At 54.2% G+C, this 24,714-nt stretch overlaps 1 long non-coding RNA gene across 1 annotated transcript in view; it reads left to right on the top strand.

Moving 5' to 3' along the window:
• Positions 1-24,415, top strand: part of LOC132540438 (uncharacterized) — a 267,441-nt gene extending 243,026 nt beyond the window's left edge. The window contains exons 2-4 of the long non-coding RNA XR_009551624.1: positions 22,793-22,876; positions 24,091-24,154; positions 24,335-24,415. This is a non-coding gene — a long non-coding RNA (uncharacterized LOC132540438). The remainder of the gene's footprint in view (positions 1-22,792; positions 22,877-24,090; positions 24,155-24,334) is intronic.
• Positions 24,416-24,714: the final 299 nt, after the last annotated feature.

Raw genomic sequence — 24,714 nt, 5'->3', positions numbered from 1 at the left:
TGGTGCCTCCAGTCCTGGTTGGCTGAGGGCAGAAGGAGCCAAGAGCAGCTACCACAAGTGATGTCCCGCCTTCAGGCCCTGGGCCCTGTTGGCTGCTCCTGACCTTTGGAATAGGCTTTGTCTCAGGGTCTGGGTGCCCCACTTCCTGCAAATGCCAGAAACAGGAGGCCATTTGCTTGTGGGCTGGACTAAGTGAGTACCCCCGTAACCTGTCCCTGAGCACCCACAGGCTGACCCTGGCCCACAACTCACTGATATTTCTGCCAGCGCTGGACCTGGGGCTTCTCAGTGACCTGGTCTCCCTGGAATGCTCACAGAATGGGTCCGTGAGGTGCTGGACTACACCTCTGTAGGGGTCTCCTGCCTGCTGTACCTGGACCTCAGCAATGTACTAGCAGCCATGGCACAAGGGGCCTTCTCCCCACTGGCTGTCATGCTGCAACTCAATCTATCACACAACCCACAGCTGAGGGCAGTGCCCTTCTGGGCCTTCACCAATGCCAGTGCCCTATGACTGCTTGACCTGCGCCACAGGGGCTTACACAGCCTCGACCAAGCTGCTCTTAGTGGCCTCCCAGCCCTGCACAGCCTCTACCATAGCGGGAACCCATGGAGGTGCAACTCCTCCCTTCTGGACTTTACCATCTACCTGTTGCGGGTGCACCTCTGTCTCCCCGGTGAAGGCTGGAGGGTGGGCTGCCCCCTGAGAAGGGGATCATTGGGGTCCTGCAGCAGGTCTGTGGCTGGGGGAAAGCAGGAAATCTCAATGAGGTTTAAGAATAGCAATCCCCAGAGCTAAGCTCCAACCTGAACTTAGCTCTCACTCGTTGGTTGTCCTTGGATAAGATGCCATGTCCTGAAACTCAGTATCCCTATCAGTAAATTGAAGATGACAGTGGTGTCACTTATCTCTGGATCTGTCACATCAGTGAAACTGACAAGTGTGGGAGTAGTGACAGTACTGCAGAGTACCTAGTTGTGGGGAATACCAGAACCCCATGGAGCAACATATTATGGTCACAGGACCTGAAGCTGGGTAGGGAAAGGGGATGTGAAGCAGGAAATTGAAAGGGCCTGGAGCCCAGAAGGGAGGGGGCATGCAGCAGAGACTCAGCAGTGCCTAGAGCTGGGCAGAGAGAGAAGACATGGAGTAGGGACTCAGCAGGGCCTAGAGCTGGGCAGGAATCAGGGACATGGAGCAGGGCCTGGAGGCAGGTGGGGAAGGATGCATGGAGCAGTGCTTGGAATTGGGTAGGAAGGGAGGATAAGGAATAAGAATTCAGAAAAGCCTAGAGCTCTGGAGGAAGAGGGGACAAGGAACAGGGACTCAGCAGGACCTGGAGCTGGGCAGGGAGGGGAAACAAAGAGAGCAGATCCTGGAGCTGAGAAAAGAGGGGGGACATGGAGCAGAGACTCACCCAGAGCCTAGAGCTGTGCAGGGAAAGGGGAAATGGAGCCAGGCCAGGAGTCAGGCAGGAGGGAGGGGGCATGGAGCATTGCCTGGAATTGGGCATGAAGGGAAGACAAGGAACAAGGACTCAGCAAGGCCTGGAGCTCTGGAAGGAAAAGGAACATGGAGCATGGACTCAACAAGACCTGGAGCTGAGAAGAGAGGCTCTGATCTGTCTTTCTCCCATTAAAATTAATTAAAATAAAAAGGGTAACTGACACAGTGGCCTGGGAAATGGTAGTGACTCCTTCCAGGAAGCCTTTTTTTTTTTTTTTTTTTGCAAACTTTGTGGTCTGGGTGTGGAAATAAACAAAGAGGTGGTTTAGATTTCTTTTGGCTTATCTGCAGAATGGAGTTAAACATTAAAGACCTGGGAGGAGGGGTTAAGAGCAGCAGCAGATCTGTTCCTCTCCTCTCCTTCCCTCTCTTTTCCTCCCTTTCCCTCCTCTCCCCTCCCCTCTCCTCTCCTCTTCCTGATCAACTAGGAATACCACCTAGTATTCCTAGGAGACCACCTGGGACCCAAACAAGACAGGCACCCTGCATCTGGCAGCCCTCATGGCTGCCTGAGGGTCCTGCTGAATCTGGGCACAATGCTATCAAAACTGGATGGGGGAGAAGGGTTCACCAGGACCAGGGCCTCAGAGCACCTCAAACCAACAGCCACCATCTTGCAGTCACCAAATATGCAACCCCCAAACCCACAACCCCCAAACCAACAGCCCTCCAAACCCACAGGCCTCCAAACCACAACACTCAACCCACATCCCTCCACCAACAGAGCCCCAAACCACAACCCACAAACCAACAGCTACCCAAACACACAGGCCACAAACACATAGCCCCCCAAATCCACGGCCCCCAAACACACAGCCCCCAACCCACAACCCCCGCCCCCAACCCACAGCCCACCAACAGCTCCCCAGCCCACAACACCCAAAACCACAGCCCCCTAACCCACAGGCCCCAAACCACAGCCCCCAAAACCACAGACCCCAAACCCACAGCCCCCAAACGACTGCCCCCCAACCCACAATCCCAAACACACAGCCCCCAAACCCACAACCCACAACCCCCAAAGCCACAAACCCCAAACCCACAAACCCAAAACCCACAGCCCCACAACCCACAACACCCAAACCCACAGTCCCCCAAAACCACAACCCTCAAACCCACAACCCCCCAATCCACAGCCCAACAAATCCACAGCCCCTCAAACATATAGGCCCCCAAACCCACAGCCCCTAAAAACCATAGCCCCCAAATCCACAGGCCACAAACCCAAAGCCCCAACCCCAGTGGCCACTAAAACCACAACCCCCCAACACACGGCCCCAAAACCCACAGCTTCCTAAACACACAGCCCCCCAACCCACAGCCACTAAAAACCACAGGCCACAAACCCACAGCGCCCCAAACACACAGGTCCCCAAACCCATAGAGCCACAGACCACAGCCCCTAAAAACAACAGACCCACAAACCCACAGCCACCCAAACCCACAGCCCCGAAACCCACTACCCCCAATTCACAGCTCCCCAAACCAACAGGTCCAAAACCCACAGCCCCTAAATCCCACAGCCCCCCAAACCCACAGACCCAAAAACCTACAGCCCCCCAAACCGACAACACCAAACCCATAGCCCCCCAATCCACAGCCTCACCCCACAGTCACCAAACCTGTTCCCTCAACTCACAGTTCCCCAGATCCACACAGCACTAAGACACTCACAACCCCACTATCACAACTCCCAAACCTCACAGGCCGCAGACCCTCAGAGCCCTCAGACCATGAAAGCCCCCCTACTTACAACCTGCAGATTCACAGCACCCAGACCCTCTCAGCCCACAAGACCCTCTCAGCCCTGAGAGACTCTCAGCCCCCAGACCCTCATAGGCCCCAGACCCTCTCAGCCCCCAAGACCCTCATAGTGGCCAGACACTCACAGCCCCCACTCTCAGGCCCCAGACCCTCACAGTCCGCAGACCCTCATAGCGCCAAGACCCTCACAGCCCCCAGACCCTCTCAGCCCCCAAGACCCTCATGGCCCCCAACTCACAGTCCCCAGACCCTCACAGCTTCCAAGACCCCCAGGACCCCTGACTCTCTTAGCCGCCATCTGACCACAGGCCCCTCCCCCAGGATCCCACTCACCATGTTGATCTCTGACACCATGTTGATTCTGGATATGTCTATGTTCATGCCGACAGGCATGGGGGGGGGGCTGTGGGGCGCCAGTGACCACAGGCCTGAGTGTGGGCGGCAGCCCGGAGGGCCCAGCACAGGCCAGCTTCCACTTACAGCCACCGCTCCTCCACACCAAGGGCCTCCCTACTGGTTGCTGCAGTGAACAGGACCCTCCCCACTGGACAGTGAGGTGGACAGGACCTCCCCACTGGACGCTGAAGTGGACAGAATCTCCCTGATGGACACTGAGGTGGACAGGAACTCCCACTGGATGCTTCTGTGGACAGAAACTCCCCACTGGATGCTGCAGTGGACAGGACCCTCCCCACTGGACACTGAGGTGGACAGGAACTCCCACTGGATGCTGCAGTGGATAGGACCCTCCCCACTGGACAGTGAGGTGGACGGGAACTCCCACTGGATTCTGGGGTGGACAGGAACTCCCCACTGGATGCTGCAGTGGACAGAAAGTCTGCAATGGGCCCCAGAGTGGACAGGGCCCTCTCTATTGGAAGCTTAGTATACAGCACCCTGCCCACTGGGACCTGGGGTGGACACAGCACTTCTCCAGACCACAGGACACAGGTTTGTCTCAGGAAACACCGGGACTATCAGCTGTTCTTCCGCCTTGTTCTGGACTGGACACTGCACACAGGTCACTCAGACTCAAGCCTCAGGCTGGAAGTGTGCCTGGCGGGCAGCACCCAGGAACTTGGGGTGTTTCAGGGAGCAGGGCACAGTCAGCCACCAGGGACCCAGTGCAGCACAGTGCTGGAGGTGGCGTTCACAGCCCGGACCCTGCAGGACACTCACAGGGCTAGACACCATTCACTCTCACCTGCACTGTCACCCCCTCTCCCTGCACTCCCTAACCTGCACCCCACCTCCTACCCCCGGCATCCCCTCACCTGCATCCCGCATCCTACCCCCTGTACCCCTCACCTGCACTCCACCTCATTCCCTCTGCAACCCCTCACATGTACCCCCACCTCCTACCCCCTGCCCCCCTCATCTGCACCCTCACCTCCTACCCCCTACATCCCTCACCTGTACCCCACCTCCACCCCCTGCACCCTGCACCTGGACCCTCACCTCCTACCTGCTACACCGCTCATCGGCATCCCACCTCCAACCCCATGCACCCCCACCTCCTACCCACTGCACCCCCTCACCTGCACCCAAAATCCTACCCCCTGCACCTCCTCACACCTAACCCTCACCTCCTACCCCCTTCACCCCTCACCTGCACCCCACCTCCTACCCCCTGAACCCCCTCACCTGCACCCGCACCTCCTACCCCCTGCACCCCCTTACCTGCACACAATCAGCTGCACCCCCTCACCTACAGCCCCACGTTCTCATCCCCTCATACCTGCAGCTCCTCACCTCCACACCCTCATCTCCCATGCACCCCCACTTCAGCAACCCTCAACTCCCAGGCACCTGGCACCCTCTACACCCAGCAACCTCACCTCCAAAGTCTGACCTCAGGCAGATGTCATAGCCTTTCAGCAGCTTTCTCCTTCACCAGGGTGGTGTTACTGGGGTTGCTGACACTGCGGGGAAGGGAACCACAGTGCATGGTGGGTGCTGCTCAGTCCTGCCCCCCGACCTATGGGTCAGTTCCAGGGCCCTAGGGCCCCCCCCCGGAGGGGTGTCCCAGCCTGACCAGGGGGCAGATCTCGGGGTCCCAGCCCGACTGAGGGGCAGTTCTCAGAGTCGCAGCTTGACCGAGGGGGCAGATCTCTGGGTCCCAGCCTGACTGAGGGGGCAGATCTCCGCGTCCCAGCCTGACCGCAGGGCCCAGATCTTGGGGACCCAGCCTGACTCAGGGGCTGTTCTAGGGTCCCCCAGCCGGTGGGGGCAGTTCCGGGGCCCCCAACCAGTCTGGGGTGCAGACGGAGGGGTCCTGGCCCTAGGGGGGCGGCCATTCTCGTGGTCCCGCCTGCTGCTGGGGTGCAGTTCCTCCCAGGGCAGCCCTGTGCCCACCGGCCGGCTTGCAGGATAAGAACCTCTGGGTGCTCACTATGGCCAGCAGCACCGGAAGGGCCAGAGCCCACTGCCCCTGAGCCAGGTGTCCCCCATCCTGTGGCTGAGGGGAGCGCAGCCACACTGGTGGAATGGGGGTGGTGCATGCACAGGTGCACCAGTGGGGGCAGGGAGGGGCGAGGCAGGGCAGAGCTCCCTAGCACCCCCTAGGCAGAGCACCCCAAGGAGCGCCCTGTGGAAAGACCCAGAGGAGCACCATACCTGAGCACACAGAGAAGCCTGCCTGAGCACCCAGAGAGCACCCTGCCTGAACACCTCAGAGGAGCACCCTGCCTGAACACCTCAGAGGAGCACCCTGCCTGAGCACCCAGAGGAGCACCCAGAGGAGCACATGGATGAGAATTCCGGATGAGCACCCCAAGCTGAGCACTCAGGCTGAGCACCCTGGCTGAGCACCCCAGAGGACAGTCCCAGGGTGTGGTGCTTGGTGAGTGCTCAGGGCGCTGTGGGGTACAGGCAGGCTCCTGATGGAGGGCAGGGGCCTCTGTGCACTCAGCCAGATAAACTTAGCAAACTGGAATTGGGATAGCTTCCAGGACAGGGGACTGGAGACTGAGGACTAGGACTGGGGACAACGACTGGGACAGGGGACAGGGGAAAGGGATTGGGGACTGGGGGAATGGGGACAGGGAATGGGGACAGGGGACAGGTGACTGGGACTGAGAACAGGGGACTGGGGACAGGGACAAGGGACTGGGGACAGGGGGCTGATGACAGGGGACTGGGGACAGGGACTGGGGACAGGGGACTGGGACTGGAGAAAGAGGGCTGAGGACAGGGCAATGCCCTGAACACCCTCAGGACCCCTCCCCCTCTCAGCACCCCAGGCCTCTGAAGACCCTCAGGCCTCCTCCTCCTCTCAGCACCCCAGGCCTCTGAAGACCCTCAGGCCCCCTCCATTCAGCACCACAGGCCTCTGAACACCCTCAGGCCCCTTCCTCCTCTCAGTACCCCAGCCCTCTGAACACCCTCAGGCCCCCTCCACCTCTCAGCACCCAGACCTCTCAGCACCCTTAGGCCCCCTCCTCCCATCACCACACCAGTCCCATGAACACCCTAAGGCTGCCTCCTCCTCTCAGCACCCCAGGCCCCTGAACACCCTAAGGCCCCCACCTCCTCTCAGCACCTCAGGTTCCTGAACAGCATAAGGACCCTGCTCCTCTCAGCACCCCAGGGCGCTGAACACACTCAGGCCCCTACCTCCTCTCAGCACCACAGGCCCCTGAACACCCTCAGGCCCCCTCCTCCTCTGGAGCCAACCCAGGTGTTCCTGCAGCACCCACTCCTCCTGATTCCTGTCCTGCACAGGTGAGCCCCTGGTGGCCATCTGACTCCAGGTCCAGGGCTTCCTGCCCATAGAGCCACTGAGAGCCCCACAAGCCAGGGCCAGACCATTGCTGGATGCACGTGTTTACTCTCAGCAGATTCAGTACACACTGGGAGTCCCGTTGTACTCCAGACCTCGGGGACATGGTGTCGGGCCTCTGGGCACATCTGTCACTTGTGGCCAGGTCCAGAGGGCGGGCATCCATGAGGGCTGCCAGCTTCAGGGTGGCTGCACTGCATGCAGAGGCCACCACCTGATGCTGCTGCAGCACATATCTTCCCAGGCTGGGCTCTGGTGGAGCCCCAAGTGTCCACCCCCAAGGTTTATTCTGGACTTCCAGACCCCTAGATATCCCTGCATTCAGCTGTCCCCCAAGGTGTTCCCTACTGCAGGTTTCCAAGACCGCCAGGCCCAGCTTCCCAGCCTCCTGCCAGGAGCCTTAGCATCCTCAGGAATCACTGTCCCATGTGTCCCCCCCATCACAACCCCCCTACTTACAACCTGCAGATTCACAGCCCCTGATCCTCTCAGCCCACAGGCCCTCAGACCCGAGAACCTCTCAGCACCCAGACCCTCTGAGCCTCCAAGACCCACACAGCCCCCAGACGCTCTGCTTTCAGCCCCCAAGATCCTCATAGCCCAAAGAACCTCTCAGCCCCCAGAGCCTCTCATAGCCCACTCTCATAGCCCCCACCCTTACAGCCCCCAAGACCCTCAAGCCCCAAGTCCCTAACAGCCCACAAGACCCTCATAGCCCCCAGACCCTCAGAAATCCCAGACCCTCTCAGCTCCCAGACCCTCTTAGGCCCCTAGACACTCATGGCCCCCAACTCACAGCACCCAGACCCTCAAGCTTCCAAGACCCCCATAGCACCCATGCCCTCACAGCCCACAGACCCTCACAGACCTCAGACCCTCACAGCCCCCAGGCCCTCTCAGGCCCCAGACCCTCACAGCCCCCAGACCCCCACAGTCCCCAGGCCCTCACAGCACCCAAACCATCTCAGCCCACAAGCCCTCACAGCCCACAGACACTCACAATACGCGAGACCCTCACAGCCCCCAGGACCACTCAGCCACCAGTCCCTCACAGCCCCCAGACCCCCATAGCCCGCAGGCCCTCACAGCCCCCAGACCCTCTCATCCCACAGGCCCTCTCAGCCCCCAGAGCCTCACAGACCAAACCATCAAAGACCCCCAGGCCCTCTGAGCCCTCAGACCCTCACAGCCCCCAGACCCGGTCAGCTCCCAGATCCTCACAGCACCCAGACCCTCACAGCAACCAGAACCCCACAGCCCCCATATCCTCACATTCTTCAGACCCTCACAGCCCCCAGACCCTCTCATCCCCCAAGACCCTCTCATCCCCAAGACCCTCACAGTGCCCAGACCCTCACAGCCCACAGACGCTCTCAGCTCCCAAGACCTTCATAGTCCCCAGGCCCTCTCAGCCCCCAAGACCCTCATAGCCCCCAAGATCCTCTCCACCCCCAGAACCTCTCAGCCCCTAGACACTCTCAGCCCCCAAGACCCTCATGGCCCCCAACTCACAGCCCCCAGACCCTCACAGCTTCCAAGATGCCCAGGACCCCTGACTCTCTTAGCCGCCATCTGACCACAGGCCCCTCCCCCAGGATCCCACTCACCATGTTGACCTCTGACACCATGTTGATACTGGAGATGTCAATGTTCATGCTGACAGCCACCAGGGGGGGACCTGGATGCATTGGATCGACCTTCCCATGGTGCATCTCGTGAGTACCCATTCATTGGGGAAACTGATGATCCTTCCTAGCCGACTGAATCCACATGGATCCCAGTCACTTTCCAAGCCAGCAACAAGCAGCTCCTGACAGCTTTCAAGCTGTTGGTCCTGCTCTTCGAGTCCTCCAACTTAATGTTGAGGGGCTGTCCTTTGCCAAACGCGTTCTTATTGGTCAATTGGCGATACAGCATCAGGCAGATGTTATCTGCCTAAAAGAAACACATATAGCAGTCGATGAAGCTGCTCGATTCACCATCAGTGGATTCAATTTAATATGCTATAATCTCCGTCCTAAACACGGCCGAGCCATCTACGCCAAATCGTGTCTTGCGGATGTTTACCATACGTCCTCTTCAACCTTCTACGACTCCATTACTATTGGAACTATTCAGCTCGTCAACGTATATAAGTCTCCCAGTGCCTCATGGGATAATGAGGTCCTGCCTAGCCCAAATCACCCAGCCATTTACGTTGGAGACTTTAATAGTCATCACCAAGACTGGGGATATTCCTCCACTCATGCTGACTGCTCTATCTTAGCCGACTGGGCTTCAGCGAATGACCTCTCCCTACTATACGATCCCAAACAGCCAGGCTCTTTTCACAGTGCTAGATGGAATAAAGAATCGTCACCCGACCTGTGCTGGATTAGCACAGTCAACGGCCAAGCCTTTCCCTCTACGAGACAAGTTCTCAAGATCTTCTCGCACAGTCATCACTGCCCAGCTATCATCGACATTGGTCTCCAGCTCCCACTGATTCTGTGCTCGGAGAAACTAAGATGGAACTTTCAGAAAGCAAACTGGCGTCTATTCAGTGATCTTAGCAACAAATCTATTCCTGCAATTCCAATTAACTCTATCCCCTCTGAAGACTCCTACAGGCGCTTCCGCCAAGCCATCATCAAAGCAGCTTCCCAAGCCATTCCTCGTGGGAGACGTGCTAACTATACACCTAGTCTTGATGCTGAATGCGAGCAACTACAAAAGCAGTATGATGAGTCGGGCGACCCAGATGAGGCTGACCATCTCATTGCCTCCCTGGATGCAGCACGCCAAGCCCGCTGGCAACAACTCACGGAAAGTCTGAACTTCACCCACTCAAGTAGGAAGGCCTGGAAGCTTCTTCACAGACTGGGTGCTGGTAGCCAACCCCCTCCCGCCTCCCATCCTCCCGTCTCTCCAAACTCACTGGCCAGTCACCTAACTCAAGTTGAACGTGCTAAGATCGACCCAGTCTGGAAAAGAGAAATTTCCCATGATTTCCGATTATCTTGTCCATCTCCAAAACTCTCTCCCTTTACACTGTCTGAACTGGAAGACGCTCTGAAGAGGGTTAAACCGGGAACAGCTGCTGGCTATGATATCATCACCCCAGAACTCATTCTTAACCTGGGCCCCGCTACAAAGAAGTGGCTTGCTTCACTCCTGTCCCACATCTTGGAATCTGAGTCTATGCCCAAAGTTTGGCGTCCTACGAAGGTAATAGCGGTTTTGAAACCAAAGAAAGACCCAACACTGGCCGCCAGCTATAGACCAATTTTTCTCCTCTCTGTGTGTTACAAACTCCTTGGGAGGCTGCTTCTTTCACGTATTTCTTTTCTTACAGAGAAATTCCTATCACCCACCCAAGCTGGTTTCCGCCCAGGAAGATCTACCTGCGAACAAGCCCTGGCCCTCTCAACTTACATTGAAAATGGATTCCAGAAGAATTTGAAGACGGGTGCTGTCTTTGTTGATCTCACAGCAGCCTATGACACGGTCTGGCACCGTGGTCTCCTAGTCAAGATCTCAAGATGCCTGCCTCCATGGGTTACCAGCACTATATCGTTTCTCCTCCAAAACAGAAGATTCCGGATGCATCTGGGTGACAAGCCTAGCAGATGGAGACTTGTTGCAAGTGGCCTCCCCCAGGGCTCTGTTCTGGCTCCTACACTATTTAATATTTACATCAATGACCTCCCAGAAACTTCTTCAAGGAAGTTCATCTACGCCGATGACATCTGCTGTGCAACTCAGGCATCCAAGTTCGACATCCTCGAGGAAACACTCATGAAAGACATGTCTCTGATATCTGATTACTGTACAAAATGGCGACTAATCCTTAGCACTGCAAAAACGGTATCATCTGTTTTCCATCTACACCTCATGTGAGCTTAATGTGCAGCTTGGAGATACGAGAATCTGGCATGAAGCCCAGCCAGTCTATCTTGGCGTTACTCTCGATCGCACTCTGTCATTTCACGAACATCTCATAAAAACTGCAGCAAAGGTGGGCGCGAGTAATAACATCATTGAAAGACTGGCCAGCTCCTCATGGGGCGCGAGCGCTTCCACACTATGATCATCATCTCTGGCATTATGCTATTCCACTGCAGAATACTGTGCCCCAGTATGGTTCCGTAGCCCCCATGTCCACTTGGTCGATTCCAAATTATATTCCTCCATGAGGATAATTTCTGGAACCATCCGTTCCACCCCGGTTCCATGGCTGCCAGTTCTTAGCAACATCGCCCCACCAGATATTCGTCGGGATGCGGCATCATCTAAGTTCATTTCCCACGTCTACGCTGGACCGGACCTGCAAATATACGCGGATATCTTCGCCCACCCTGTCCAACGCTTGATGTCTCGTCACCCAATCTGGTTCCCTACGCCTACAATGAACTTCTCTGTTCCAGACTGTTGGAAACAGAGTTGGTAGTCAGCTGAGGTAAAGAACAAACACCTCATCACAGACCCCTGCAAGCATCAACCCGGCTTTGACCTAGCACATTATGATTGGGCCCTCCTCAATCGCTATCGAACAGGCCATGGCTGGTGGGCCGCTATGTTCCACCGCTGGGGAGCCAGAGACGACCCGAACTGCCCCTGTGGCTACAGACAGACTATGACCCACATAGTCAACGACTGCCACTTCTTCAGATTCAAAGGAGGTCTCGAAACTGTACATCAGGCTCAACCTGAAGCTGCTGACTGGCTACGGAAGAAGGGCAAACGCTAGAAGAAGAAAGGGGGGTCCTGTGGTGCAGCAGTGACCACAGGCCTGAGTGTGGGTGGCATCCCTGAGGGCCCAGCACAGCGCAGCATCTACTTGCAGCCCCCATCTCCTCCACCAGGATCCCAGTCCACTGGAGGGGGCAGATCTCGGGTCCCAGCCTGATGGAGGGGCAGTTTGGCGGTCCCCCCACTGGAGGGAGCAGTTCCGGGGCCCCCACCCGGTCTGGGGTGCAGACGGTGGGGTCCTGGCCCTATGGGTGCAGCCATTCTCGGGGTCCCGCCAGCTGCTGGTGTGCAGTTTCTCCCAGGGCAGCCCCACGCCCCCCTGCCAGGCTTACAGGATAAGCACCTCTGTGTGCACACTGCGGCCAGCAGTACCAGTAGGGCCAGAGCCAGCAGCCCCTGAGCCCGTGCCTTCCATCCTGTGGCTGTGCTCCCAGCAGCCACACTGGCTGATTGTGGGGTAGCACATGCATAGGTGTGCCAGTGGGGGCGGTGAGGGGTGCTGAGGGGCGGGCAGGGGAGGGGCAAAGCAGGGCAGAGCACACCAGCAGCTCCCAGGCAGAGAACCCCAAGGAGCATCCTGAGGAATGCCCCAGATGAGCACTGTGCCTGAGCACCCATGGAGCATCCCCAGGCCCCTGAATACCCTCAGACCCCTCCTCCCCTCAGCACCCCAGGACCCTGAACACACTCAGGCACCCTCCACCTCAGCACCCAGCCCCCTGAACATGCTCAGGCCCCCTCCTCCTCTCAGCACCCCAAGACCCAGAACACCCTCAGGACCCCTCCTCCTCTCAGCACCCCAGGCCCAAGAACACCCTCAGGCACCCTCTTCCCCTCAGCACCCCAGGCCCCAGAACACCCTCAGAGTCCCTCCTCCTCTCAGTACCCCAAGCTCCTGTACACCCTCAGGCCCCATCCACTCAGCACCCCAGGCCTCTAAACACCCTCAGGCCTTATCCTCCACTCAGCACCCCAGGCCTCTGAACACCCTCAGGACCCCTCCTCCTCTCATTCACCTGGTCCTGTCCACTCACCTGCTAAGTCAGTCACAGGGTACTGTCACTCAACTAATCCAGTCAGTGGGTCCTCTCTACTCTCCTGCTAAGTTATTCAAGGGTCAGTGTGAAAGCTACTTGTGAGTCAGGATCCACCTCTTTTCCAGGTCATGACTCAAGGCTCCACATAAGGATGGCGGCACAAGTGCAACACAGTCCACAGCTCACAGCAACCACCTGGCCCAGAGCAGCTCCATGGAGGACAGCGCTTGGCAGAGGACTCTACAGACCCCACATCAGAAGAGAAACAGCTGTACCCTTCCCTATCATGTACTCTCTGTGTACCCCCTAAGGAAGCATGTAAAGTGTAATTTAAGTCAGGTGTCCATTTCTCTCTCCAGGTTTCTGTGGCAAGTTGTTCTATACTCCTCTTGATTATGCTCCACTGCCTGCTGTTCTAGGTGACCCTTCTGCAGATCCCTTGTCCTATTTGGAGTTCTCTTTTCTGCGCAGTGGAATGTTGTGGTCCAGTTTCTTCTGCAGGTTTCAACCCAATTTCCCCAACACCATTTGTTGACTTGCTCTCTACAAGAAACCCAGCTGAGCTTCTAAGACAAAGCAGCACCAAGTCAATGGTAGAAAGCTGCTCCCACTAACAGAAGGTGACTTTAAAAAGGGAAGGAACAACTTGGGCATTGCATGATGATTAGGGACCCATAATAACATGAAGGGGTTACATGGATTACCCTGTCGATGAACCAAATAAGGAGCAGCACACACATGAAACATTATTCATAAGATGAGTCACATTAACAACCATACTATTGAGAGTAGATTTCAATACTCAGTGGGATACTGTCCTCCATGGAGCTGCTCTGGGGCAGGTGGTTGCTGTGAGCTGTGGACTGTGTTGCACTGGTGCCGCCATCCTGATGTGGAGCCTTGAGTCATGACCTGGGAAAGAGGTGGATCCTGACTCACAAGTAGTTTTCACACAGACCCTTGACAAACTTAGCAGGAGAGTAGAGAGGACCCACTGACTGGATTAGTTGAGGGACAGGACCTCTATCTATCAGATGTGCAAATGTGCCCAATAGAAAGTGGAACATTCCTACCATGGGTTGGGGAAGGGATAGTTAATGGAACACCATCACCTCAGCAAACATTAGAAAAACACTTTCCACCAATCACAGGGCACTAAGACAGTCCACATTCGGATGGGGGGGTAAAAAAAGCTGTCCCTCAAGCACCCACTATAGGTTGGGGTTGCTGCAGGGGGAGGGGACATGCTTCTTTCAGAGGGCCTGTCCCTGCCCAGGCCAGCACCCAGACAGTTCGTGTAGTCTAAGACTGTCTCTGTTGGGATGACCTCCCCCAGGCCCCCACCCCCACTGGACATGGGCTGCCCTGGCCAACAGCTTCCACTGGTCTCCTGGCAACAGGTCAAGCAGTTGGCATCTCTGATTCTGAGCTGACCTCTGATCAAGAGATTGCTCTCTCCAGGTCTGATCCCTCTATGGTGAACTGCTCCCTCCTGTCCTTTATTCAGAAACTGAGGACTTGTCCTGGAATCAACAGCACCTATATCAGGTGGACAGGAACACTAAGGGGCAGGGGAGGGGAGGGGAGGGGTGGGGTCAGGGTGGGGGGTGGCCTCTCTGGGCCACATTTGGGTCCTGCCCCTAACACACACACACACACACACACACTCACGCGTGCGCGCGCGCGCGCGCACACACACACACACACACACCAGTGCGGAGATACTACCACTGGAATATTCAGATCCTACTCCAGCTCAGTGTCCAAGCAATTCAAGGTTCCTTCTGGGGTGTGCCCTCCCCAATTACCCATCATGGAACAGGGTGACATGTCTGGGACCTCTGGGCAGAAGAGGAGCAGAGGCACAAGACCTAATACTAGAGCCTCCAAAAGAAGCCATGCCTCCTCTGACAGCTCAGGGGTCCAGCAGGTCACTGTGGGCAGGGCTGCGCCAACAGGCGCACAAGGGTCCTCAACCAAAGCTCCTAGGAAGGGAGCCCAGAAGAGGAGCCATTCCCCCTCTGCTGCTGCCCAGGCTGCTGGTGATGCTGGCACTGCAGCCCCCACCAAAGGGACAGCAGACATCAGTGTGCCCAGTGGGAGGAGTGACTCAGACAACCTGAGACACGTTCGCTCCAAGCAGGGGACTATTTCCCAGGGTCCCTCAGCCACTGTCTTGTCCTCTTCTGGCGCCCTGGGTGCAATGGGCTCCAAAGCCCCCGACTCTGGCTCTGAGACTGACCCAGCACAGTAGCGGCAGACTTCCACAGCCAGGAGTACAGTCCCTAGATTTGTCATATACATGGCAGAGGTCTACCCTGGCAGGGCCAAGGCTGTGGGAACGACAGCTCCCACCGCAGTGTCCAGAGCTGACCCCAGCAACAGCAACAGGGGTGATGGGGGCACTGCCAAGAGCAACCCTCAGGTCCCAAGCCAAGATCCTTGCAGCACACAGGGGAGCCAGGGCACAGTGCAGGTATCCCCTCTGCAGGTGCTCCCTGGGGGCCACATAGGGAAGGATGCCAGGACGCTGACCTCTGCCAGTGGTCCCTCCAGTGGAGCACACTCCAGCACAGGAGCAGATGGGGTGCCCTCCTCCACAGCAGGCCTTGCTCCCCATGACTCCACTGCACCCCCAGTGACTCAGAGCTCCTGCTCTACACTGCCCATGGTGAGGGCCCAAACCAACAGCCAGCCCCCATCTACAACTGCCCAGGTTGATAGCAATGCTGGCACTGCCACTTATGCAAGGGCAACAGGTATCACCACCCTGTCCAGTGGAGGGACTCACACAGGCACTCTGAGCCATGATCTTTCCAAACAGGGAACTGTGACCCAGGGTCCCTCAGCCACTGCCTTGTCCTCCTCTGGGGCCCTGGGTGCAATGGACTCCAAAGGCCCCAGCTCTGAGACTGACCCAACACAGATGCAGCAGACCCCCACAGCCAGGAGTACTGTCCCTAGATTTGTCATCTACATGGCAGAGGTCTACCCTGGCAGGCCCAAGGCCATAGGAGGGACTGCTCCCACCAGTGTCCAGAGCTAACCCCAGCAACAGCAACCGCAACAGGGGTGATGGGGGCACTGCCATGAGCACCCCTCAGGTCCCAAAGCAAGATCCTTCCAGCACACAGGGAAGCCAGGGCACAGTCCATTCATCCCCTGTGCAGGTGCACTCTGGGGGCCACTCAGGAAAGGATTCCAGGACCCCTACCTCTGCCAGTGGTCCCTCCAGTGGAGCACCCTCCAGCACAAGAGCAGACGGGGGGCCCTCCTCCATGGTGACCCCAGGTAATTGGGGCTCCTGCACTACATTGCCCACCGTGGGGGCCAAAACCAACAGCCAGCCCACATCTGCTGTTGTGCAGGCTGCAGTCCCCTCAGGCATTCCCACCACTTCTGCAGGGAAAAGAGATAGCAGCCTACACAATGCTGGAGACAGGAGAGTGGGTGCTATCACCATGCAGCAGACACTGAGCCTGGGGGACTCAACCAACATGGGGAGTGTGGGCCAGGGTAACTCAACCACTGCCCTGTCCTCCTCTGGATCCCTGGGTGGGAAAGAACACAGGGCCTGCAGGTATCACAGAAAAAGAAAGTCCACCACTGCACCATCAGAAGTCGGCATGCCCGGTGCTGGCACCACAGACACCAGTGACATGGAGTCACCTAACAGTAAGTTGCAGACTCTGAGCCTTACCCATGCCAGCATTCTGGGGACTGTGGCCCAGGGTTCAATGACTACTGATCTGTCCTCCTCTGGGAACCAGGGTGGGAAAGACCACAGAGTGCACAGAACAGTCAAGAACAGGAAATCTACCACTGCACCATCTGGAGTCACTCATTCTGGTGGTCTGGGAGCAGGTCCCTCTATTAGCGTCAACCTGTCTGGAGGCAGAGCTCACACAAGCATTCCTGGTGCTGGCAACAGAGCCACCAGAGACATAAAGCCAGCTATAAGGAAGCTGCATGCTCTGAGCCTAAATCTTGCCAGCATTGCAGGGACTGTGGCCCATGGTAACTCAGCCAGAGCCCTGTCCTCCTCTGGGGCCCTGCATGGGAAAGAACACAGGGCCTGCAGGGAGGACAGGAAAAGGAAATCTGCCACTAAACCATCTAGAGTCACTCCTCCTGGTGCTCTGGGAGCAGGTCCCTTGAATGTTCTCAATCTGTCTGGAGGGGCAGCTCACTCAAGCCTTCCGGACTCTGGCACCAGAGTCACCAGTGACTTGAATTTCCTTATCAGTAGGCTACAGGTTCTGAGCTTGAGTGACTCCAACACGGGGCTGACTGTGGCCCAGGGTCCTTTACCCACTGCCCTGTACACATCTTGGGCCCTGGGTGGGATGGATCACAGATCAGCCAGGTCTGCCAGAAGGAAAACTTCCACTGCTCCATCTGGAGTCACCACTTCTGGTGCCCTGGGAGCAGGTCCTAAGGTTCCCATCCTGTCTGGAGGGGCAGCTCGCTCAAACCTTTATGCTGCTGGCACCAGCATCTCCAGTGACTTGGCTTCAATTATAAGTAAGATGCAGGCTCTGAGCCTAACCCATCCGAGCATTCCTGAGACTGTGGCCCAGGGTCACTCTGCCACTGCCCTGTCCAAATCTGGGGTCTCTATGAGGAAGGGCCTCAGAGCTTCAAGTTCTGACTGGAGACCCAGGCAGACCAACACAACCCCAACTGGGGTCCCCGCCTTTCCTGCCCCTTCATCTGCAGGTCTCCCTGCAAGTGCTGCAGCCCCTCCAAAGACCACTTCCACAGTCAAGTCCAGAGCTGGGAGCCGTGATGACTATGAAATCCACACCCTCATCACTGGTCTGGCGGCTCTGCACATTTAGCTTACATGTCTTGGGATGATTTTATTTTATTGTATTTTTATCTGATAGTCTTAAACTCAGAGAAGAGAGAGAATTAGATAAGAAGAAAAAGACACCTGCTGTACCTGATTCACAGATTTTGAAGCTTCTCCCTGCAGGTGGGGAGCAGGAGTTGCAACTCAGATACACACACACTGTCATATGGCAATGTGTGTGGTTAACCAGGGGGACAGCCACCAACATTGTTTGATTTTGGTTCTTTATTTAAATTTATTTTTCAATTTAACTTTTTTCATTTGGGGTTTTTATTTCATTGTTTTACTTAGTTATTACTATATCTATTTTTAATTTACTAGGTTAAAGCATATTTTTTTATTCTGTCTACTATTAGTATATTGTATGAACCTTTTATTTCAGTACTTCCGGGTCATTGCTGGGACTTGGTTCCTTAACAATGCTACACATTGCTCCTGGTAGTAGTCTTATTTTCTGCTCTCCATTTTTTGTTGCATGTATGTAACAAAAGTATTAATACAGATAATAGTCAACAGAAGCCTGTAGGGGCTTGGCATCCACTTGCATGTTACGCTTTAATTTCTTGCCACCAGGCTTGATGCCTGCACAGTGACAACCCCCACTATCCTGGTGGTCCTATTTATATATATTTCCCTGGAATAGCAACTTTGAAGGCAGGAGGAGATAGATAGGGAGAGAGACACCAGCAGCTTCCCCCCGGGGTGTGGACCAGGGTGCAACATCTGGTCTTGAACACAGTGACCTGTAGAGCAGCGGACTTGCAGGGCAGTGTGACCAGCAGTTGGGGCTATGGAGGGACTAAGGTGCAAGGCTGATGCTAGTTGTACCCTGTGACTGTGGCCAGTCTGCCTCCCCACCCCCAGGAGCATCATCTGCAGCATGGGACACACCAGATTAGAGTGACCAGGAGACCCTCCGTAAACCTGCTCAGTAAGTATCTAGGAGATGCTCCTCTGATCCCTCTATTCTGAGTGGGAGGAGGCCCAGGTACAGTGTGAATCACAAACCAAACAAATAGAGCCTACATGCAGGTCAGTTCCCTGCTCCTCCTCAGTGACCTGTCTTGTCTTTCAGACAGTTCAGCCTTACACAGACTGATTTTAGCGATTACTGGTGGAGAGATCAGACAAAGTTTGCCTTAGCAGTTTTAGTGTGTTAGCACTAATGAGCAAGTTTCAGAAGTCCAGAGACACTCACAGATACACAGTGTTTTCATGGAGACCCTGGGCAACTCCTACAGGGAACTTGGCTGATGAGCATCCTGGGCAGAGTCCAGGAGGGGTGTTCTCTGGGTAGCATGCAGCTGACAGGGTGGATCCTGACTCACAAGTAGCTTTCACATAGAACCTTGAGTTTTATTTTAACTCAGGTATTGATTCTCACAACACAGCAATCCTCCAGTCTCCCCATTAGTACACACTCACTCAGCTCTTCTTCTGATCCAGGACCTACTCTGGTCCTGGAACCTACACAGGGAGTTCAAGAGTCCTTGGTAGAGAGATAAGAGATTGAGAGAGAAAGAGAGAGCAAGAGAGATAAATAGAGAGAGATGAGATATACGAAGCACAGTTAAAAAGAGACTACTAGCAAAGATGTACAGTTTCTGGTCACCATTCACACTTCTCCCAAAATGTAGATGGTCAAGGCTTCCCATTGAGGAAGGGATGGGTATGTGTTCAACTAAGAGCCTCTCTGTATTTGCCCTTGTACTCTTATTACACATTCAGTTAAATGAATGCATTTATATCACTTCCTAACACTGATAAGATTGCTGTGATGTGCAGGTTCCTCTTCTTCTCTTATATATTACAGAATATGGGACTGCATCCCAGGAGGTGGAGCCTTGGCTGGAGTTCGACCAAAAAGTAAGTGCTCCCAAGTTCAATCCTTGACACCACATGTGCCAGAGGGATTGTCTGTGTAGGTCTCTCTCCATCACATTAGACAAGTAATAAATCTTTGAAGATGTCTAGCAGCTATTAAAGAATTTAAATCTCTTTTATGCTTTTCTAATATTTCCTTCCTAACTTCCCTAGTGACACACTGCTACTGCTCCCTACTAGATGGGTTGATTCTGGTACCTACAGTAAAATAATTCTGCATGCTGACTGCATTGAGTTTGCTGGGTCTGTGAGCACACCAGCAGGCCAGTGGCCAGGGTAACATGGGCTGAAGGGCACCTGTCAGTAGGACTTCCAAGAGAGCAGGCATTGTTGGACAAGCCAGAAGAGCAGAGAGGAGCTGCCACAGGGATGTGGAGAGAGAAGTGGACACCTGGCTCTGGTAGAGTGAGTTCTTCACACTGAAAAGGGTGCAGTGGAATTTACCCCACAGAGAAAGAGCCTGCAGTGCAGGAAGGCCACATATTCTGTGAGGGCTCAGCTCCTACACCCCTCTGAGGACCTCAAGAGGCCCCTTCTCTCTGCCTTCATCATGTGGGAGGGTGCCTTGAGCCATGCAGACTAATAGTGGCCAGAGGATAAGCTGTGGGCCCACTGCTGAGTGTGACAAGTCACCCAGGGCAGAAGGCAATGTTCTCACAACCTCAGCCAGTTGTACCATTTATTGGAAAAAAAATAGAGGTTATGAGCACTGATCTGGTAAACATGCCCATGGCTTTCTTCAATCCCAGCTGAGAAGGGGATTATGCAGTGAGACACCAGCAGGTGGGAGAGAGGCCTCCCCACAGCTGTGAGGTCACCAACATCCTGGTTCCCTTCAGCACAAGAAAAAGTCAGCATGAGAGGAAATTGGACAATTCCAACAGGAAGGTAGCTATGGCATTTTGTGATCTTTTTGGTCTCTAAACAAAATTGACATAAGCACAGATCCACTTAAAATTAGCCCCAACAATGGTCCCTAGTTCCGCTCAAATTAAATACCGGTGGGAAACACTGCACTGCCAGGTGCTAAATCACCCTTAATGGAAGCTACTATAACAGCCTGGAGAGCCTGAGTGACTCCATAGAGAGTTTTGCCGGTGAGCATTCTGGGCAGAGACAAGGAGGGCTGCAACCTCTGCAGAACATGCCTAGGGTGTTGGATACATGATTTATTCAGGAAAAGGCTGTACAAACCCATGAATTATCATCTTTACTAAGGTCCAGTTACCCACTCTACCCCTTCTCCTTCACAACACAGCCAACAACCTATCTGCATATCAGCGAGCATACATCCAAGCCTTCCTAAGAGACAAGGACTCCTATGAAGCTGGGGTCTTATCCTAGGAAGAGTAAAGAGGGCCTGCCTCTGAGAGAAAGAGAGACAGAGAGATAGAGACAGAGAGAAAGAGAGATGACCTAATGCCAGAAAGGGATGAATAAACTAGGAGCAGGTTGTACACCTTCAGGCTGTCCAACACACCAGTGTAGACAGTTAAGCCTTCCTAGCTGGTGAAGAAAGGGTCTACATTCATCTGAGAGCATGAGAAACTCCTCTGGATTTACACTTCTTCTTTCACACATTGAGTTAAATACACAGCTTTATGTCATTTCATAGCTCTGGCAGGATTGTGATATGCAGGTTACTCTTTTTTTCTTATAAATGACAGCATATGGAAACTGGAGGCCAGGAAGTGGAGTCCTGCATGGAGTTGAAGAAAACAGGAAGTGCTCCCAAATTCAATCCTTGACATCACATGTGCCAGAGCAGTGGCCTGGGCAGATTTTTCTCCCTCATACATAAGACAAATTATACATCTTTGAAAATGTGTGGAAGGAACTTAGGAATTCAAATTTCATTCGTGTTTTCTACTATTTCCTTCCTAATATCACTGGTGACAAACCCAGGGCCTCTGGCAGTACCAGCAGGCAGGACAATAGGAAAATGAGCTTTAGGGCAGTTGACAGCGGGGTCAGTGGCATTGGAAGGAGGGTCACTAGGACAATAGGCAGTGGAAGGCAGGCCACAGGAGCAGATACCAGCTTGGAAAGAGACCGGAAGAGAGAAGTGAATCCCCAACTCTGATAGAGTGAGTTCTTCCTACTAACAGAGGACCAGAGAACCTTCTCCAACAGAGAAAGAGCTGGCACTGCAAGGTGAAAACCTGGGTGCTGTGGGGTTCAGCCCCTGCTCCCCCCTGAGTGAATAAAGAGGCTCTGTACACCCTGCCTTCTCCTGGAGGGGCTGTGTGCAGGGAGGTGCAGACAAGGAGCAGCTGAGGAGCAAGTGCAGTGAGGAGCCCCCAGGTCCCTGCAGTCTACCTTCATCATGTGGGAGGAAGCTTAGAGCTGCACCCAATAGGAACACCAGAGTATGAGCTGTGGGCACAGTGCTGAGTGTGGTGTGCCACCAGGGATCCAACCAATAGTGTGCACAGTACTCAGCCCATGGTGCTGCTTCTAGGGAAAGAACCTCATGTGATTATCAAGCCTGATATTGTAAACACACCTATGAATGTCTTCTATCCCAGGTGACAAACATAACAGTAAGGTAGCAACTGCAGGGGTGACAGAGGCTTCCCCACAGCTTTGGTGTCAACAGCTTTCAGATGTGCTTGACCACAGCCAGGGCATCAGAAAGAAATGAAGATTGGACAATGCCAACAGGAAGGTACCTAACTATTGCACCTCATGATTTTTCTAATTTATTAACTCAACTCACATAGAGATTTCTGGAAATAGCCAGAAAAGTGGTCCTTAGCTCTGATCAAGTTTGTTTTCAGTGAGTATGGCCTTCACACAGACTCCTGAGTTGTCTTCTCTGCTCAGCTGCAGTCACCCTCTCACTCTCTGTCTCCTCCTACTCCACAACATGGCCACCCCCATCTCTCCCTGTCAGAACACACAGCAGCCATTCCTCAGAGCCAAGGACTCATCTGGTCCTGGTGTAACACCTGATGAATAGACAAGGAGTGCCTGCCTCATGGAAACAGAGAGAGGACAGAAAGACAGACACTGCGATGAAGAGACTAAAAACAAAGTCGTTCCCTTTCTGGAACTAAGAACAACAGAGTTGGTCAAAATGTAAATGGGAAAGGCTTTCTAGAGAGTTAAAGAAGCCACTGTATTAATTTGAGAACATGGGAAAACCCTCTGCACTTGCAAATTCATTCCCATAATTTAATGAATGGTTTCATGTCATTTCCTAGCTCTAATATGAAGACTGTCCTATGCAGGTGACTCTCTTTCTCTTACATATGAGGGAATATGGCAACTACTGCCCAGGAGGTTAAGACTTGGCTGAGGCTGGAGAGGAAAAAGTAAGTGCTTCCAAGTTCAATCTCTAACATTAAAGGTGCTAGGGTGATGATCTGTAGATGTCTTTTTCCTTCACATATTAAGAGAAATATTTATTTGAAGATGGATGACAGTTATGAAAGAATTCAAATCTCATTTATGTTTGCTAATGTTTCTTCCTAATATCACTAGTGACACACTTCCACTGTCCCAGTTCCATGTGTCCATTATGCTACCACACTGAAATAATCCTTCCTGTTGATGCGGTGAGATTTCCCTGCACCAGGAACCTGCAGCCACACAAGCAGGCCTGAGGCAGGGGTATCATAGGATTTAGGACATGTGTCAGTGAAAGAGTGGTATCTAAAGCAGGGTCTCCTAGAAGCGCAGGCAGTGGAGCATAATCAAGAGGAGCATATAACAACATGCGACAGAGACCTGGAGAGAGAAATGGACACCCGACTATGGTAGTGTGAACCCTCCACACAAAGGAGGGACCCAAAGAGATTCCCACACAGAGCAAGAACTGTCACTGATTCCATATTCTGTAGGGGTTCAGCCCCTGCACCCCTCTGAGTAACTGAAGAGGCCCCAAACACCCTGCCTGCTCCTGGAGGCCCTGAGAGGGAGGAGGTTGAGTCAGGGAGCACCTGAGGAGTGAGTGCAGTGAGGAAGCTCCTGGCCTCTTCTCCCTGCCTTCTTTATGTGGGAGGGAGCCTAAGGCTGTACCCAATATAGGTGCCCACCCTTTCTGAGTCTGGCTGCTACCCTGGTATTGGTCCAATATGCCCACAATGTGCATCCCCTGGGACAGCTTTGGGAAGAAAAGCAAGGGGGTTAACAGTTGTCATCTGGTAGACATTCCTTTGACCTTCCTTAATCCATTGTGAGAAAGGCTAGTGAGGCAGCGCCACTGGGGATGAGAGAAGCCTCCCCACTGATCTGGGATCACCAGCATCCATCCATCCAGCCAACCTACAGCACAGACATTTTACAGAAGTAGTAAAGGAGGAACTGGAATGCCAACACCAAGGTACCTACTGCATTCCCTGATCATTATTATCTCTGAACTTAAAGGTGTAAACTCATTCCAATTTACATGCGCAAGAAAACGCTTTCCAAGCTCCACTCAGGGTTGCAGCACAGTGGGGAACACTGCTCTCAGAGGAACTCAGAGATCCTAAGCATAGCCCCATTCAGAGCAGTACAGACTGGGGGACCACCTGTGCACTTGTAGGTGAGGCTCCTGGCCAGAGACAGAAAGGGAAAGGCACAAGTTTAGTCTGGCGAACACAACCCAGGTGAGTGCAGTGAGCTGTCCCCAGGTCCCTTCCCTCTGGCTTGAATGCAGGCATCCCAGCACCCACCTGGGAGGCTCCACACAGAGTTAGTGTGTGCCCTGAGAGGTGTGGAGTGCAACCCCCCCACCCACAGGACAGAGCCTGATTGAGTACACATGCCAATGACCTTCCTTAACCCAGGTTGAGAATAGGGAGCAGGGAGGCAGCAGCAGCAGGAGGAAGAAAGCCCACACCACATATCTGGACTCACGGACACCTGGGTGCCCATTAGCTCACGGAGAAGCCAGCATGGGCCAAGTGAAGACTGCACAGTTTTCTCAGGAAGGTATCTATTTTTCATTTCAGTTTTCATTCCCATCTCTATTTGATTAAAACTGACAAGCACATTGTGTTTTAAACCAGCAAGGCCTATACCAGGCAGCACTGCAGAGTGAGGAGTGCAGGTCCAGTCTAGGGTATGTGTGACCTTGGGCAGGTCTACTCACTCTGTGTTCTCATCAATACCTTGGACAAGACCAGAGAGGATGAAGACCAGATCACACACGGGTGTTCCTCACAGA

Source organism: Erinaceus europaeus, chromosome 9, assembly GCF_950295315.1.
Source record: "Erinaceus europaeus chromosome 9, mEriEur2.1, whole genome shotgun sequence".
NCBI lineage: Eukaryota > Metazoa > Chordata > Mammalia > Eulipotyphla > Erinaceidae > Erinaceus > Erinaceus europaeus.
This window is presented reverse-complemented; position numbering and strand designations above follow the sequence as displayed.